We start from the raw sequence: 6551 nt of genomic DNA, 5'->3' as shown, positions 1-6551 counted from the left end.
CTTTTCTAGGGACTTTAAAAATACTGTGATGGTTAATATTGACTGTCAACTTGATTGGATTGAAAGATGCAAAGTATTGTTCCTGGGTGTGTCTGTGAGGGTGCTGCCAAAGGAGAATAACATCTGAGTCAGTGGACTGGGAAAGGCAGACCCACCCTCAATCTGGGTGGGCACCATCTAATCAGCTGCCAGTGCGGCCAGAATAAAGCAGGCAAAAGGTGGAAGGACTTGACTTGCTGAGTCTTCTGGTCTTCAGCTTTCTCCTGTGCTGGATGCTTCCTGCCGTGGAACATTGGACTCCAGGTCTTCAGCTTTTGGACTCTTGGACTTACACCAGGGGTTTGCCAGGGGCTCTCGGGACTTTGGCCACAGACTGAAGGTTGCACTGTTGGCGTCCCTACTTTTGAGGTTTCTCTACTTCTCAGCTTGCAGATGATCTATTGTGGAACTTCACCTTGTGATTGTGTGAGTCAATACATCTTAATAAACTCCCTGTCATATATACATCTATTCTATTAGTTCTGTCCCTCTAGAGAACCCTGACTAATACTAATACCATCTATATAGAAGAGCTTGGGCTGGGCGCGGTGGCTCACACCTGCAATCCCAACACTTTGGGAGGCTGAGGCGGGTGGATTACTTGAGGTCCGGAGTTCAATACCAGCCTGGTCAACATGGTGAAACCCAGTCTGTACTAATAATACAAAAATTAGCCAGGCGTGGTGGCACACACCTGTAATCCCAGCTATTTGGGAGACTGAGGCAGGAGATTCGTTTGAATCCTAGAGGTGGAGGTTGCTGTGAGCCGAGATTGCGTCATTGAACTCCAGACCGCGCGACAAGAGTGAAACTCCATCCAAAAAAAAAAAAAAAAAAAAAAAAAGAAGGAAAGAAGAAAGAAAAAGACGATGAAGATCTTGTTCTCCTCTAAAGATGGATAGTCTCCGTGACTCTCAAAGCGTGTCCTATGCTTTGATCTAAAATGCAAGCAACTACAAGATGCAGAATCTATGCTTTCTATTTTTCTAACATGTCCTAAGACATAGAAAACATTTTAAAAACTAAGGTCAGTATTTAAAAATACAACTGAAGTAGTGTTTACAAGATTCATATTTTAAAATATTCTGAGATATTAAGATAATTGTAGTACAATTCCACAATGAAATACTCTGCAAACATTAAAGCTTATGAGGCAATAGTTTATTGACCTGGGAAAAAGTTTACAACGTATTGCTAAATGAAAAAGAGAAGCTAAAAAACAGAATAAATTGTATAATCTCATCAAATTATTTGTGTGTGCTCATGTGCACACAAACACACAATTAACTCAAAGAATATACACCCCAGTGTTAACAGTGGTTGCCTGTGAGTGGTGAGATTAAAGAACATTTTACTGAATGTTCCTTACTGGTTAGCAAAAAAAAAAAAAAAAAAAAAAGAACAAAAACTTGACCTCTAATACTCCCCAACCTTGCCCCGTGTCCCCAGATAATGTAACTGGGATATGGAGGTAATTCACAGGACTCTTAATTCTACTGAAGTGACTCTTCAGTCCACACAGTCTAGAGATCCCAAGGGACAGTAACATTTCACATTCTAACTTGCAGTACTGCTCTAACTAGTCTAGATATCTAATTTATGATATAATATAAAATATTTCTAATTTAGATGCTTCTGAAATCATAAGATACCATATACAAATAATAATACGTGCATACAATGACATAGAGCTGACATAATATCAGTGAGTAAATGTTGAGATAGGGGCAAGAAAACCGTTTTACATGTTGCCTTTTACTGACCTGTAGGCCCCTAGTTAACACACTTTTCACTTTACAAAAACTGCATGTTTTATCGGCCCTATTGTGAACTAAATGTGATCTTTCTCAAAAGAAAGTGCCCAATAAATAAACATTATTTCAAATGCACACCCAATATTCAGTCCAGTGGCTGGCTATTTGGGCCAGATGGCAGAAGAAGAGACAGGAAGTGTTGGCCTATGAGAGGACAACCTCAGGAAAACATCACGAGAGTGGATATTTCTGAGCTAAAGCAGGGCAGAGTCTCTATCCTGGCTGGAGCAACTCTTAGGAGGCCCAAGAATAACAGAGCTTGCAGGCTTTGTTAGCTGTAGCTAATGGTGCACTCACGACCCGCTCTTCCCTGGTGTGGTGGCCGAGTTGCCAGCTGCTTTTCTGTATTCATCGAAGCTGCTTCTAAAACTGGCTGGAGTGGAGCCTTTGTTTCTCAAATTCTGGACTCATTTTTAATTCATGGGTTTGTAGTTTCAGTCAGAATTGAACTTCTTGGTGTTCAAATGTATTTCATCTTGGCAAAACAGGCATTCCTAGGTGCTCTGTCTCTCTCTCCTTCTCCCTGTCTCTGTGTCTCTCTGGTCTTTTCGAGCGACCAACACTTTTAAGCTGCTCGTATTTTTTTTTAAAGCATGCGCAGAGGCATCTTGGACATCAAATAGCTCTTACAACACACAACCTTTTGATGATTTAAGTGTAAATGAAGCAGAAACATATGGATTCTATTTTCCATAAATCACACACGGTCCTAAAAAATCAAGGAGGGTATGTATTTTGCACTATGTATTCTGTTTAGTTGAACCCAAAACATCTGAAGAATACTTGGAGATTGATGAATCCAAAATATTTACCCATCCCTATTTATAACATTGTGGGGGAGCCCTTGATTTATGGTGACAACTAAACTGCTTACATCTGTTGAGTGGGCAACCAGCAACCAGTGTGAGCTTCAAAGATAACCGTGTTCCTTCTTCTGTTCTGACTCCAGGCATTCAAGTCAGCCTTAGATCAAAGACACTGAAGCCTTTACTTGAGCTGGTCTGGTTTGCTCTTGCTTGAGCTTTTCTCACCTAAAACAATTGCCAGTTATTTCAAGTTATGTGATATCCAATCATGCTTGTGTCACTGTGGGATGATGCCAACCTCCAGCAATAATCCAGATCTGACCCCTTGTGGCAGCAGCCCCACCATAAGGAATTCTGGATTATTTTCCCTTCATAAAACCACAGCTGTTGTGCCTGCACAAGCCCCTGACTTTTTCATTAAAGGAATAAATCTCATTTTCATGGAGCAGGAGAAATGCTTCTCGTTGCTGGTATCTCTGCCCATCCTCAAGACTGTTCATTGATGCAAAGTCCAAATCTTACTTTGCAAGCTACCAATAATCCTTTGGAGTTTATTTAAACTTGGCAGAGACTACATGCTGTGAGAAAAAAAACATTGCAATGGCAGCAGCAGGGATCCAAACAGGATGTTCGTGAAGTCTGGCAAAATAGGTCCACTGAGTGCCTTGTTCTCGTCTACCCAATTATTGTTTACTTCATTCTTATCACCTAACTCAGAAGCAGCAGGTTCCAGCCACCTGACATCTGTTATCTCAAATCCTTTAACCATCCTACAAGGTAGGCATTAGTATCCTTGTTTGACAGATTAGAAAACTGAGGCTCAAGAGCATGAAGCAACTTGCCCCATTGGCAAGGCTATTCCAAAGCAAATCTGGGATGGACATGTGTGTCTTTCTGGTGCCCAGATGGCTTCCCTTTGCTGCCTTCTGCTAGATCTTGCTGCCATATTGCCATGCCCAGCTCATAGAAATAGTATCTTCTATGAGTTGCCCAGACTAGTAAACATTTAAAACCTAGACCCTCATGTCCCTGAAACAGGATGCTTGAAGAAACACTGGAGAAACATTATATAAAACACTGAAGAAACATTCCCTGTCCCTAGGAAGGGAGATCAAAAGACAGAAATCCTTCTATCTGTCCTGGCAATGTTTTTATGATGAGTCCGACCTCAAAAGACAGAGTCATTTTTCAAACATGCCTTTTGTCACAAGAACAGCCTTTGTGTAAATTGAGTTTTATATACTGTAGTAGACTGAACTTTAAAATGTCTAAATTTAAAATAGTGCAAAAAGTGTCTTGTGGTAGATTCGAAGGAAAGGAGGAGAGGTGCACTTTAAATACTTTAAAACTTTAAAAGTGTATTGTATTTGATGCACAGGAGTCCTGTCCATCAGATCTTAAATCCCCAAGGAATCCTTGCCCTAAGATAGTATTTCTCAGCCTTTTTGTGTTAGTGTCCCTCTGCCACAAAGACTTTTAAGGTTTATTTTCCTAATCTTCCCTCATCCACTGTGAAATTGTAATATATCACAGATATACCTTATATCTATTCATGTACTGTGGTTCTTTGGCCCGCTACAAACAAATGCAATATCTAAGATTATGTCACCCTTGAAAACAGTTTTCACTGCTTCCATGGGGAATGCATGCTGAGGGTCATACATCCAGAGAGCTGACAGTGTTGGCCTCAGATGATCTCATGGCCAAGCTGATGTACAGAAAAAGTAGCCAGGAGGCTACAGAAACCATGGTAATCCTCCACAGATTGCCTAAACAAAAGAGAGCAGCAAATTTTCCCTTAAGTGTGTTCAAGAGAAAAATGGACTTGTTTGAAAAAGGGCAATAAATTTATGATATTTTCTATGTATTTGAGTGGTTTTATCATAGAAATAGAACTCTTGGAGCTGAAGTGGACTTCAAAATTGCATCAAGTCCAGCCAACTGTTCTCAGGCAAAAAGATATTTTTGGTCTGACTTTTTAAATTGATGAAGCATTTAAGTAGAGAATATTAAGCTATTTGTTTATGTGGCACAGATTTAAATTCTGACACCAAGAAAAAAAATATTATCAGAAGACGCCTTTGCTTTATCTTTGCCATAAGAAAAACATTACCAGGACAGATAGAAAAATTTCTGTATTTTGATCTCCCTTCCTATGAACAGGGAATGTTTCTTTAGTGTTGTATCTAGTGTTCCACAGATAATAAAATATTTTGTATATACTGTGTTGTAAAGCCTCCTGTTTCAGGGATATGAGAGTCTAGATTTTAAATGTTTGTTGTGAGTCTGGGCAACTCATCACAATCCTGGCTCTCCAGGCTGCACTGGCTCAGTTTTCTACCCTGGTCTTCCACCTCTTTTCCTAACTTTCCCAACACCCCTAAATCAGGACCCAGAGCAGCTTTCCATAGTAGATTCTCAGTGATTATTTGCCTACTATGCTGGGCACACACCTTATTTTGTTAAAAGAGATAATAGTGACAAGTGGGTTGAAGATAACCAAAGTTACAAGATGTTAAGACCAGATTCACATTTAAAGATTTTTACCTTATAATGTTAACATTTTGAAACAATTTTGTATCTTTTTAGAGATTTGGCAGAAGTCCAAGACCTTATGGCATGTGAACAATAAATATTTAATCAGTAGTTTATCACCCAAAGGTTTCTAAAGCCGGTTTAAATTAGAGTGTTCATGGCTGATAATAGTCTAATATTTGACGTTTTCATGTGTGTTTTATGAAGTGCTTTTCAGCTCCTTAATTAAAGATAGTAAGTTATAAGGAAATTCCTTCTAATTGTCCTTCTTTCCACCAGTCTCAGAGAAAGGGATATCTTTCTCTCTGGTAATTTGCCCCTCTAGTTAGCCTCTCCTCTCTAGCACCTTTAGTTTCTTCTATTCTGTTGGCTTCTTACCCTCGACTTTGTTAAACAGACTCAGTTGTCCTCTATCTTAAAAGAAAGTAATCTGCATTTTCTGTGTGTTCCTACCTACTTCTTGAGTAGAAGAGATCCAAGCCCCTGGCTCTATTTTACACACACACACACACACACACACACACACACACACACACACACATTTAATCACCTCTCTACCCCATCATTTGGTTTCTATTGCTTCTCTCACCGAAGCGTCTTCTGAGAACATCACTGGTGTGCTCCCAGTCGGCTCAGCCAAGACCTTTTCCTGGTTTCTCTCACCCACCATGACTTTGATACATTGAACCGTTGCCGTCCCACCCACTAGAAATTCTCTTCTCCTTTAAACACCTCATTGATTTTACAGGCAAAAAAATGTAGCAAGTTTTTAGACTGACTTCAAGACCTGATTAGTATGAATATAATCCATCCAAGAAGTAAAGAGTTCAAGACCTAAGTCACAGCCACAGTGCTTGGTGTGGACGCTGTCTGTCACCACTGTGAGTGAGTGGAGAGAGATGACAGCTGGTTAGTAGGGAGCACTGTATTCTGAGATGTGGAGATTATTCTTGCTGCATGCCAAGTCTTGTACCAGGCAATTTGCTATTGGGATCACCCTTTGCTATAATAGGTGGAGTGTTCTGTCTCTCTTCCTTTCCTAATTTCCTGCAGATCTTTGCTAAAATAGAAACTTGGTCAGAGTAATAACACGAAGTTTTACCAAGAGATGATCAATATCAGCAAGACTAAGTCTATTTACCTTTTAGAGGCTTTCCTTGAACCCTGAAAGCCCTAAGCCGACTCAGGTAAAGACCTGTACCATGCCCCTCTAGTCCTTGCTAACTACCTAATGAGGCTGAGTTCAGGGCCCACGGTAAGGAATGAGGATGCTGGAAAAAGAGAATACTGTACAGACAATCCCTAGGCTGACTTCATATGAACCAAAATGAAACTTAATAGGAAAACATCCTCTGGA

The sequence above is a fragment of the Theropithecus gelada genome, chromosome 6 (genome assembly GCF_003255815.1).
Source record: "Theropithecus gelada isolate Dixy chromosome 6, Tgel_1.0, whole genome shotgun sequence".
Classification (NCBI taxonomy): domain Eukaryota; kingdom Metazoa; phylum Chordata; class Mammalia; order Primates; family Cercopithecidae; genus Theropithecus; species Theropithecus gelada.
The sequence above is the reverse complement of the archived record's forward strand: the minus strand, read 5'-3'. Positions refer to the sequence as shown.